We start from the raw sequence: 12,918 nt of genomic DNA on the forward strand, positions 1-12,918 counted from the left end.
TTATCAGCTTCTAGTTGGAGATGAACAGTGTTAGAATGAAAAGGCAAGTCTTCATTCTGTCAATTGTTTCTGTTTCTAATGAGTTTCTGAAAATAATTTGATAGAAATAAAGTAAAAGTCTTAAAACCCTTGAGGTATGTCTAATTAGCAGAAATTCCAAACTATTTGTAATTTGCCTATGCCCCTAGTCCTAGTATGTAATATTGAAACTAAGGAGTAATCAGTTCAGTTCAGTTGCTCAGTCGTGTCCAACTCTTTGTGACTCCATGGACTGCAGCAATACAGGCTTCCCTGTCCAAGATTAATGGTTGTTTGTTTGTTTTTTTAAGTGACTTCCTTGGACAAGTATTATGATAATTGCATGAAGCATGCATTTTGACATTACAAAATACCGAAATCAAGTGCTTTGTTTACACTGCTTGATATTGTCTTCATTTTTGAAATGTATCAATGGTGTTTCTGCCAACAGAACATTTTTTATACTTCATGGGTATCCAACCATAGCAGCCAGAATTATAAGTAAAAATTAAGAAATCAATAAATACCCAATCAAATGAAGCTATCATGATTGCTTCTGCTCAAAAAAAGGATTGAATTCAGTAAGGTACTATCTGGAGGTTGATTACATTCTTTATTAAGCAATTGCCTGAAATTTGAGTTAGCTGAGATGATGGAGATACCTTTTTTGGTAACATAATGAGGTAGAGTTGCTGCTCTTCCATCACAAGAAAATAAAAATCCAGTGAACTCAGAACAGCTTTTGGTACTATAGAAATATATATTCATCATTCACTCCTCAAGTATCCATTGTTAGACTATAATAAAACAGATAAAAAGATGACAGAAAAGCAAAAATTAATAAAATGACTAATTTTAAATGTGTCATAATATAAGTGTAGGACTTAGACTGGATAATCGTAAATCTTATTTGCTTGATTAAATCAAAACTAATGTTGTAATTTAATTTACCTCACTAGTTAATCTCTCTTCAAGACAGTCAAGTCGTTCTACATAATGCCTGATAAGCAATTTGTTGTAAGAAATCCTCTTAAGATTTTAACATCTCTATTTTAGCCAAACAAAGCACACATCTCACTTTGTAGGATCACAACATGCTTATTTCTTGCCTGCATCTAACTTATCATTTCATGTAAAATTCGTCAATATGGATTCTTTCCTTTTAGGAACTGATACTCATTATTTAAATACCATCTTATCTTTTTCTTTTTTAAATATTTTATTGAGAGATGACTGACATTCAAAAAGATGTACATATTTAGTATATTCACCTTGATGAGTTTGGACATAAGTATCTATCTGTGAAATCATCACCACAATATATGTCACAAACATATCTATCATCTCCAAAACTTTCCTCCTGCCCTCTTTGTTTCTTTTTCTCATGATTAGAACACTTTAATATAAGATCTACCCTCTTGTCAAATTTTTAAGTACACAATACAGTACTGTTAACTGTAGGCTTTATGTTATACAGTAGATATCTAAGATTTATTCATCTTTTATAACTGAAACTGTATCTTTGAGCTCCCTGTTGTCCTGACCTCCCAGCTCCCAGCGTCCACCATCCTACACTCTGATTCTGAGTTTGACTATTTTAGATTCCTCATATAAGTTGTTGTTCAGTCACTCAGTCAGATCCAATGCCTTCCAATCCCATGGGCAGCATCACACCAGGCTTCCTTGTCCTTCACCATCTCCGAGAACTTGCTCAAACTCATATCCATTAAGTTGGTGATGCCATCCAACCATCTCATCCTCTGCCATCCCCTTCTCTTCCTGCCTTCAATCTTTCCTAGCATCAGGGTCTTCTCTAATGAATCAACATTTTGTATCAGATGGCCAAAGTATTGGAACTTCAGCATCAGTCCTTCCAGGTTCCCTTTCAGGGTTGATTTTCTTTAGGAATAACTGGTTTGATCTCCTTGCTGTCCAAGGGACTCTCAAGAGTCTTCTCCAATACCACAGTTCAAAAGCATCCATTCTTTAGTTCTCAGCCTTCTTTATGGTCCAACTCTCACAACCGTACATGACTATGGAAAAAAACATAGCTTTGACTAGATGGACCTTTGTTGGCAAAGTGATGTCTGTGGTTTTTAATAGGCTGTCTAGGTTGGTCGTAGCTTTTCTTCCAAGGAGAAAGCATCTTTTAATTTCATGGCTGCAGTCACCATCTGCAGTGATTTTGGAGCCCAAGAAAATAAAGTCTGTCACTCTTTCCATTGTTTCCCCATCTATTTTCCATGAAGTGTTGGGACCAGATGCCGTGATCTTAGTTTTCTGAATGTTGAGTTTTAAGCCAGCTTTTTCACTCTCTTCTTTCATTTTCATCAAGAGGCTCTTTAGTTCCTTTTTGTTTTCTACCATGATTTCTAATTATGAGTTTGAATATTTTATATTCCTCATCTAAGTGGTGTCATGTAGTATATGTCCTTCTGCAACTGGCCTATTTCACTGTAGTGTAGTGTCCTTCACATTCATTTATGTTGATGTAAATGAAAAGATTTATTAAGGCCAAATAATATTTCATTATATATATATATATATATATATATATATGTAAACACTACATTTTCTTTATTCAGTTATATGTCCATAGATATTTAAGTTGTTTCTATGTCTTTGCTATTGTGAATAGTGTTGTAGTGACTACAGGAGTGCTTCTTTGAGATCCTGATTTAATGATTTTGGAACTATACCCCAAAGTATTTTTTCTGAATCATATGGAGGTATGGGTCAGCAGTGGCCTGCTGAAGGGGTAGGGCTCTGGATGTAGCAGACCTGGGTACAGCATAAGCCCTTCTTCATCAAAGGGCAGACAGAATGAAAACCTCAATCACAGAAAACTAATCAAACTGATCACATGGACCACAGCCTTGTCTAAATCAATGAAACCATGAGCCATGCCGTGTAGAGCCACCCAAGATGGATGGGTCATGGTGGAGAGTTCTGACAAAATGTGGTCCACTGGAGAAGGGAATGGCAAAACACTTCAGTATTCTTGCCTTGAAGACCCCATGAACAGTATGAAAAAGCAAAAAGATAGGACACTGAAAGATGAACTCCCCAGGTTGGTAGGTTCCCAAAATGCTATTGGAGATCAGTGGAGAAATAACTCCACAAAGAATGAAGAGACAGAGCCAAAGCCAAAACAACACCCAGTTGTGGATGTATGACTGGTGATGGAAGTAAAGTCCAATGCTGTAAAGAACAATATTGCATAGGAACCTGGAATCTTGGGTCCATGAATCAAGATAAATTGGAAGTGGTCAAACAGGAGATGGCAGAGTGAACATCGACATTTTAGAATCAGCAAACTAAAATGGACCAGAATGGGTGAATTTAACTCAGATTACCATTATATCGATTACTGTGGGGAAGAATCCCTTAGAAGAAATGGAGTAGCCCTCGTAGTCAACAAAAGAGTCTGAAATGCAGTGCTGGTGTGCAAGCTCAAAAACGACAGAATGATCTCTGTTCATTTCCAAGGCAAACTATTCAATATCACAGATATCCAAGTCTATGCCCCAACCAGTAATGCTGAAAAAACTGAAGTTGAACGGTTCTATGAAGACCTACAAAACCTTCTAGAACTAACACCAAAAAAAGATGTCCTTTTCATTATAGGGGACTGGAATGCAAAAGTAGGAAGTCTAGAAATACCTGGAGTTACAGGCAAATTTGGCCTTGGAGTACAGAATGAAGCAGGGCAAAGGCTAACAGAGTATTGCCAAGAGAACGCACTGGTCATAGCAAACACCCTCTTCCAACAACACAAGAGAAGACTACACACATGGACATCAGCAGATGGTCAATACCGAAGTAAGATTGATTATATTCTTTGCAGCCAAAGATGGAGAAGCTCTATACAGTCAGCAAAAACAAGACTGGTAACTGACTGTGGCTCAAATCATGAACTCCTTATTGCCAAATTCAGACCTAAATTGAAGAAAGTAGGGAGAACCACTAGACCATTCGGGGGTGATCTAAATCAAATCCCTTATGATTATACAATGGAAGTGACAAATAGATTCAAGAGATTAGATCTGATAGACAGAGTGCCTCAAGAACTATGGCCCGTGGTTCGTGACAGGAGGCAGTGATCAAGACCATCCCCAAGAAAAAGAAATGCAAAAAGGCAAATGGTTGTCTGAGGAAGCCTTACAAATAGCTGGAAAAGAAGAGAAGCGAAGGCAAAGGAGAAAAGGAAAGATACACCCATGTGAATGCAAAGTTCCAAAGAATAGCAAGGAGAGATAAGAAAGACTTCCTCAGTGATCAATGCAAAGAAATAGAGGAAAACAATAGAATGGGAAAGACTAGAGATTTCTTCAAGAAAATTAGTGATACCAGGGAACATTTCATGCAAGGATGGGCACAATAAAGGACAGAAATCATATAGACCTAACAGAAGCAGAAGATATTAAGAAGAGGTGACAAGAGTACACAGAAGATCTATACAAAAAAGAACTTCATGACCCAGATAATCAGGATGGTGTGATCACTCACCTAGAGCCAGTCATCCTGGAATGTGAAGTGGGCCTTAGGAAGCATCACTACCAACAAAGCTAGTGGAGGTGATGGAACTCCAGTGGAGCTATTTCAAATCCTAAAAGATGATGCTATGAAAGTGCTGCAGTCAATATGCCAGAAAATTTGGATAACAGCAGTGGCCACATGACTAGAAAAGGTCAGTTTTCAGTCCAATCCCAAAGAAAGACAATGCTAAAAAATGTTCATACTACCACACAATTGCACTCATCTCACACGCTAGCAAAAGTGAAGTGAAGTTGCTCAGTCGTTTCTGACTCTTTGCGACCCCATGGACTGTAGCCCACTAACCTCCTCCATCCACGGAATTTTCTAGGCAAGAGTACTGAAGTGGGTTGCCATTTCCTTCTCCAGGGGATCTTCCCGACCCAGGGTTTAAACCTAGATCTCCCACATTGCGGGCAGACGCTTTACTGTCTGAGCCACCAGTAATGCTCAAAATCCTCCAAGCCAGGCTTCAACAGTATGTGAACTGTTAACTTGCAAAATTTCAAGCTGGATTTAGAAAAGGCAGAGGAACCAGAGATCAAATTGCCAAAATCTGTTGGATCATCAAAAAAGCAAGAGAGTTCCAGGAAAACATGTACTTCTGCCTTATTGACTATGCCAAAGCCTTTGACTGTGTGGATCACAACAAACTGTGGAGAATTGTTCAAGAGATGGAAATACCAGACCACCTTGCCTGCCTCCTAAGAAATCTGGGCAGGTCAAGAAGCTACAGTTAGAAATGGACGTGGAGCAACAGACTGGCTCCAAATTGGGAGAGAAGTACATCAAGGCTGTATATTGTCACCCTGCTTATTTAACGTACATGCAGAGTACATCATGCAAAATGCCAGGCTGGAAGAAGCACAAGCTGGAATCAAGATTGCTGGGAGAAATATCAATAACCTCAGATATACAGATGACGCCATGCTTATGGCAGAAAACAAAGAAGAACTAAAGAGCCTCTTGATGAAAGTGAAAGAGGAGAGTGAAAAAGCTGGCCTAAAACTCAACATGCAGAAAACTAAGATCATGGCATCCAGTCCCATCACTTCATGGCAAATAGATGGGCAAACAATGGGTACAGTGAGAGACTTTATTTTGGGGGGCTCCAAAATTACTGCAGATGATGACCTCAGACATGAAATTACAAGACACTTGTTCCTTGTAAAAAAAAAAAAAGCTATGACCAACCTAGACAGCATATTAAAAAGCAGTGACATTACTTTGCCAGCAAAGGTCCATCTAGTCAATGCTATGGCCTTGAAATTAAAAGATGCTTACTCCTTGGAAGGAAGGTTATGACCAACCTAGACAGCATATTCGGAGAAGGCAATGGCATCCCACTCCAGTACTCTTGCCTGGACAATCCCATGGACAGAGGAGCCTGGTAGGCTGCAATCCATGGGATTGCTAAAAGTCCGACACGACTGAGCGTCTTCACTTTCACTTTTCACTTTCATGCATTGAAGAAGGAAATGGCATCCCACTCCAGTATTCTTGCCTGGAGAATCCCAGGGACAGGGGAGCCTGGTGGGCTGCCATCTATGGGGTCGCACAGAGTCGGACACAACTGAAGCGACTTAGCAGCAGCAGCAGCAGCAGACAGCATATTAAAAAGAGACATTACTTTGCTGACAAAGGTCCATCTAGTCAAAGCTATGGTTTTTCCAGTAGTCGTGTATGGATGTGAAAGTTGGACTATAAAGGAAGCTGAACGCCAAAGAATTGATGCTTTTGTACTGTGGTGTTAGAGGAGACTCTTGAGAATCCCTTTGACTGCAAGGAGATCAAACCAGTCAATCCTAAAGTAAATCAACCTTGAATATTCATTGGAAGGACTGATTCTGAAGCTGAAACTCTAATACTTTGGCCACCTGATGTGAAAAACTGACTCATTTCAAACGCCCTTGGTGCTGGGGAATATTGAAGGTGGGAGGAGAAGGGGATGACAGAGGATGACATGGGTGGATGGCATCACCAACTCGATGCACATGAGTTTGGGAAAACTCTGGGAGTTGGTGATGTACAGGGAAGCCTGGCGTGCTGCAGCCCTGAGGTCACAAAGAGTTGGACACTACTGAGTGACTGAACTCAACTGAACTGATGGTATTTCTTTTTTTGAAATAATCCTTGGCAATGTATGACCATAGTCGTACCATTACATTCCCACAATCAGTGTGCAAATATTCCCTTTTCTCCATATCCTAGCCAACACTTTTATTCTTTTTTGTAATAGCCGTCCTAATAGGTTTGAGGTATTACTTCATTATGGTTTTTATTTGCATTTCCGTGAAATTGAGTAATGTTAAGAATTTTACTTTTTAATTTACATTATGTTTTGTAAGGGAGAATTCCAAGATGATGCCCAATGTCACTTGCCCTCTTCAATTCTCTCCCCTGGAGTGTGTACAGAACTTATGATTGTGATAAAATAATTTAAGGGGTTATTGGATGTTGATCCAATCAATTGGTTGATTATTAACTGAAAAATGAATAATCTAGATAAAATTTAGTTTATCAATGGGTATTGCTAGTCTAAAAGGAGATTATCCTGATTGACCTGACCTAATCACATGAATTCTTTACTTCTGGGTCTAAACATGAGTCTAAACTCAGATTCAAAATAATATGTATGTTCTATTGCTGGCCTTGAAGTAGCAAATGCCATGTTGTGGAGAGGACATGGGGCAGGCAACAGTGAATAGTCTCTAGGAATTGATGACAGCCTCTGCTTGCTGTCCACAGGGAACAGAATTCTGCCAACAGCTTGAATGAGCTGGGGGAGAGAACTCCAAGCATTAGATTGGACTGTAGTCTCAGCCAAAACCTTGGAGAATTAATACATTCAGAATGATTTGTGAATATATTATTATGTCACCAAAATTTGCATAATGCCACTAAAAGGAAACTATTCGAGGAAATAATTTCAAAAGATTGACAACTCTCATTGCTAAAAAAAAAAAAAAAAAGACTGGAAAATAAGTATTTTGAAAATTTCCAGAGAGTAAGAGAAAAAGAGAGATGGAAAATACAAGAAAGATCAAGGATTAACCCAAGAGGTCTAATACTCATTCAGCAACAGTCCTAGAAAGAGAAGGAAATTTTCAGCAATTGAAAGAACTCACTGAAAATCCAGCACAATGAATAAATAACAGACACCCAGAATTACCATTGAACTGCAGATTTAGGAGTCTGAAGAGAAGGAAATTTGGATGAAAATATTCTAAAATTATTTCAGATTAAATAGAAAGTCACATAGAAAGGAATGTGAATCAGATTAGACTCAACTTCTCCTCAGCAACTCCAGATTCTGTGGCAGGGAGGGGGCAGATTGAATTTATGTTTTTTAAGCAAGTTCAGAGAGAGAAAATAACTTTCAATCTAATTTCCATAGACAGCTATAAGTATTAATCTGAAGGGATGTCTTCTTAATATATTTTAAAAAAACAAAAGAAAGTTTACCTTCAGTGTACTTTTTTTTTTTTCCTTAGCAATATGCTTAGGAATGCACTGTAGCAAAAGAACTTCCTCTTAACCAAGAGGATAAAAACATAGCAACCATGAAAGAACTGATCCATTTCAGGATAGCAGTGAAGGATTATGTGGAATAACTGTCCACAAACTGAGGGAACAAGTTACAAAGTCTAAGGGCTCTGACAGGGAGGTCTCCAGGGCAAAAAGTGAAGTCAGAAGACTAATAGAAGACATATAGAAGTTTTGTTTTATTTTTTTAACTTTTTATTTTATATTGGCATATAGTTGATAAACAATGTTGTGTTGGTTTCAGGTATACAGCAAAGTGATTTCAGTTATACAGATACGTGTATCCATTCCTTTTCAAATTCTTTTCTCGTTTAGGTTGTTACATAATTTAAGCAGAGCTCCCTGTACTATATGTAGGTCTTGGTACAAAAGAATACATGTGCCCCAGTGTTCATTGAAGCGCTATTTACAATGCCAAAATGAGGAAGCAACCTAAACGTCCATCGACAGAAGAATGGATAAAGAAGATATACATATACATGATGGAATATTACTCAACCATTAGAAAGAATTAAATAATGCCATTTGCAGCAACATGAATGGACCTAGAGATTTTCATACTGAGTGAAATAAGTCAGAGAAAGAGAACTATATGATATTTCTTATATGTGGAATCTAAACTTATTTACAAAACAGAAACAGACTCACAGACTTAGAGAATGAACTTACGGTTACCAGTAGGGATGGGTGCAGGGTGGGGACAGTTAGAATTTTGAAATTGACTTGTACACACTACTATATTTAAAATGAGTGGAAATTTTCTTTTTAAATTAGGTATATAGTAAAGAATTCCCAACCCAGGGATCAAACCCCCATCTCTTGTGTCTCCTGCATTGGTAGGCAGATTCTTTACCACTACGCCACCTGGGAAGCCCCATATAATAAACAAAAATAATGCAAGGGGAGAAAAAGAATTGAAAACTCTAGGGAAAAAAATGCCTCCCCAAATTTGTAATCTAAATATGATATAAACTAAAATGATTTAAATAATGGAGATATGGTAAAAATTCACTTGACCTTAATGCTAGAAGCATTCCTTTTAATTAAAGTATCCTAGAGCAGTGATCCCCAACATTTTGACACCAGGGACCAGTTTTGTAGAAGAAAATTTTTCCACAAACGGGGTTGGGATGATGGTTTTGGAGTGATTCCAGCACATTATATTTATTGTACACTTTATTTCTATTATTACTACATCACCTCCACCTCAGATCATCAGGCATTAAATCCTTGGGGTTGGGGACTCTTGTTCTAGAGACTGCAGTATCCTAAAGAAAAAATTCAATATGACTGGCCTGCTTATTAAGCCATATTTATATCTTCAGAACACAGTTATATCAATAGAAATACTCTCTGGCATTATCAACTTTTACTGAGCCTGTGAATAAAGCCACAGGTACCATTTCAAGTCATAGAATTGAATGTAACTATTAACAATCCTGACAATGTAAAAGGTTAACCGGCCAAAGACGAAATTTAGGAGATGATGAGAAGAATGGTTGAGTGCAGGAGAGAAATTTAAGGAAAGTCAAGTCTTTAATATGTACATTTTACAAAATAGTAAGCTAAAAGATATTGTCAAAAACATCAGGCTGAAAAGTCTAAGTTTAACATCTATCTTATTTTAAAATTTTAAGGCACTGTCAAATAGGAGAACAAGAAAGGAGAAAAGGATAATGCAAGAAAAATAATCTCATCTTTCAGTAATGAAGAATTAATACATACTGCCTCAAGAAATAGGGTTGTACACATGTTAACTGAAGTTGCTGAACTCACTGTAGAAATAAAGCCTGAAGAATCAGATTTCTGGGGGAGAGGTGTCAGGAAGCTGTTTATCTGAGATTCTTCCATACTTGGTTTTTCAAAAGTTTGGGTAACTTTGGTATAGCATATTATTTTAAGCTTGATTGTATTGGACCATTAGTAGAAAAAAATTAAAAACAAACTGTGAAATATATAGCCAAACATTATAAATACTGGCATATCTGTACATATTTTTTAAAATAAGATATATTTAATAGATTTCTTTAACAGCTGTATTGAGATTTGATATAGTGTAAGCTTAAAGAATACACCATGATTTAATATATGTGTACACTGCAAAATGATTACCACAATAATGTTAATAATCCACATCTCCTCACATAATCATCTTTTTTTGTCAATGGTGATAACATTTAAGATCTACTCTTTTTCAAGCAGTATGGAGCTATACTATTACTTATAGTCACCATGCTGTAATTTGATACCCAGAACTTAGTCATCTTATAGCTAGGGGTTTGGAGTCTCTGGCTAAGATTTCCCCATACTCCACAACCCTTAACCCTGGCAACCACCTTCTACTCTGTTTCTATGTGTTTAGCATTTTTAGATCATATGTGTAAGTGAAAACATACAGTGTTTGTGTTCCTCTGTCTGGCTTATTTCACTTATTATCAGTATAATGGCCTCTAGGTTCATTCATGGTATCACACAAGGCAGAATTCTCTTTTTCTGGCTGAATAATATTCCATCATGTGTATATACACATCAAATATTTTGTAATTCATTCATACCCCAGTGGACACCTAAGTTATTTTCATTTCTTGACTGTTGTAAATATTACGCCAATGAACGTGGGAGTGCAGTTATCCCTTTGAGATAGTAGTTCCATTTCCTTTGGATATATACCCAGAAGTGGAATGGCTGGATCATGTGGTAGTTCCATTTTCAATTTTTTTGAGGAACCTCCATGATATTTTCCGTAGCAGCTGTACCAATATACATTCCAACCAGCAGTGCACTAGGATTCTTTCTCTGCAGCATTGCCAACATTTGTGTCTGTTACCTTTTCTGTAATAGCCATTCTGACAGGTGTGAGGTGATATCTCGTTGTGGTATTTATTTGCATTTCTCTGATAGTGACCTTGAGCATCTTTTTGTATGTCTATTGGTCATTTGAACTCTTGAGGAAAATCTTTTCAGATACTCTGCCCATTTTTAGCCAGTATTGTTTTTGTTGTGCTTTTGTTTTTTTGCTATGGAGTTGTATTAACACTGTATCAGATAGATGGTTTGACAATATTTTCTCCCATTCTATAGGATGTCTTTTCATTTTGTTGTTGTTTTCTTTTCCTTTTATTGTGTAGAACTTTTTTAGTATGATGTAGCCCCCCGTGTGGATTTTTACTTTTGTTGCTTGTGCTTTTGGTGTTATATCCAAAAAAAAAAAAAAAAAAGCTGTGCAAGAAACTATCACCAGGGTCTTTCCCATTTTTACAGTTTTTGTTCTTATGTTTAAGTCTTTAATCCATTTTGAATTAATTTGTATGAATGTTGTTAGATAAGGGTCTGATTTAATTATTTTATTAGTAAATACTAAATTTGCTAAACACCAGTTATCTGAAAGGTTTTTTTCCCTATTGAGTATTCTTAGCTCTCTTGTCAAATGTTAGTTGATCATATATTTATAGTTTTGTACTGGGCTTCCAGTTCTGTTCCACTGATCTCTTTGTCTGTTTTTATGCCAATATTATACTGTATTGATTACTACAGCTTAGTAATAATGTTGGAAATCAGGATGTGTGATGATTCTAGTTCTGTTCTTCTTTCTCAAAATTGTCTTAGCTATTCAAAGTCATTTGTGGTTCCATAAGAATTTTAGGATTTTTTTTTTCTTTGAAAAATGCCATTGGAATTTTGATAAGATTGGAATGAACCTATTAGTGACTTTGGGTAGTAACATTTTAGCAATGTTAATTCTTCTGATTCATGCACATATGACACCTTTTCAACTTCATTCATCAATATCTTGTAATTTTCAGTCTATAGATCTTGAACCTCCTTGGTTAAATTTATTCCTAAGTATTTTATTATTTTGTCCATCTACTCAATGGATTGTTTTTTCCAGCAGTCATGTATGGATATGAGAGTTGGACTGTAAAGAAAGGTGAACACCAAAGAATTGATGCTTTTGAACTGTGGTGTTGGAAAAGACTCATGAGAGTCCCTTGGACTGCAAGGAGATCCAACCAGTCCATCCTAAAGGAAATCAGTCCTGAATATGCATTGGAAGGATTGATGTTGAAGCTGAAACTCCAATATTTTGGCCACCTGATGCGAAGAACTGACTCATTTGAAAAGACCCTGATGCTGGGAAAGATTGAAGGCGGGAGGACAAGGGGACAACATTGAATGAGATGGTTGGATGGCATCACCAACTCAATGGACATGAGTTTGAGTAAACTCCGGAAGTTGGTGATGGACAGGGAAGCCTGGCATGCTGCAGTCCATGGGGTCGCAAAGAGTTAGAAAAGACTGAGTGACTAAAATGAACTGAACTGATTGCTATTGTAAATGGGAATGCTTTTACTTATTTCTTTAATATAATTCTCTAAGTGTATAGAAGCACAACTGATTTGTGTATGTTGATTTTGTAGATGAAGGTTTTATATGTCAGTAATTATATTGTTAGCCCTAGTAGGTTACAGGACTGACACACATTTAAGCTAACCAGATAAACTTACATATAGTGAGATACTAGATTTGAAAATAATTAAAAGATCTTTCTATTTAGTTAATCTAGTTTCTACTCCAGAATGGTCTCTAAATTAACTTCCAAATTTCAAATAGATCATAACTTATATAACCAAGTAACTTCCAATACAGTAAATAATTTTTCTGAGCACGATTAATAAAATTGACAATCTGCCTTACTGAGCTTGAATAAGGGAAAACGAACAATGAGATAGAAAGAACCCAGCAATACTAATGAGATGAGAGTATTCAGAACAGTTCTAAGTCTCAAACTCAACCATATGCAAATTCCTTGTGAAGAAT

At 36.9% G+C, this 12,918-nt stretch overlaps 1 protein-coding gene and 1 long non-coding RNA gene across 7 annotated transcripts in view; both read left to right on the forward strand.

The window, feature by feature from the left end:
* Window positions 1–12,918, forward strand: part of SPAG16 (sperm associated antigen 16) — a 981,998-nt gene that overhangs the window by 889,000 nt on the left and 80,080 nt on the right. The window lies entirely within an intron of this gene.
* Window positions 1,591–10,045, forward strand: LOC145542982 (uncharacterized). Its single transcript, XR_014080333.1, has 2 exons — window positions 1,591–2,043; window positions 6,208–10,045. It is a non-coding gene; the product is annotated as an uncharacterized LOC145542982 (long non-coding RNA).

The sequence above is a fragment of the Giraffa tippelskirchi genome, chromosome 3 (genome assembly GCF_054371585.1).
Source record: "Giraffa tippelskirchi isolate mGirTip1 chromosome 3, T2T-mGirTip1v1.2.pri, whole genome shotgun sequence".
NCBI classification, from domain to species: domain Eukaryota; kingdom Metazoa; phylum Chordata; class Mammalia; order Artiodactyla; family Giraffidae; genus Giraffa; species Giraffa tippelskirchi.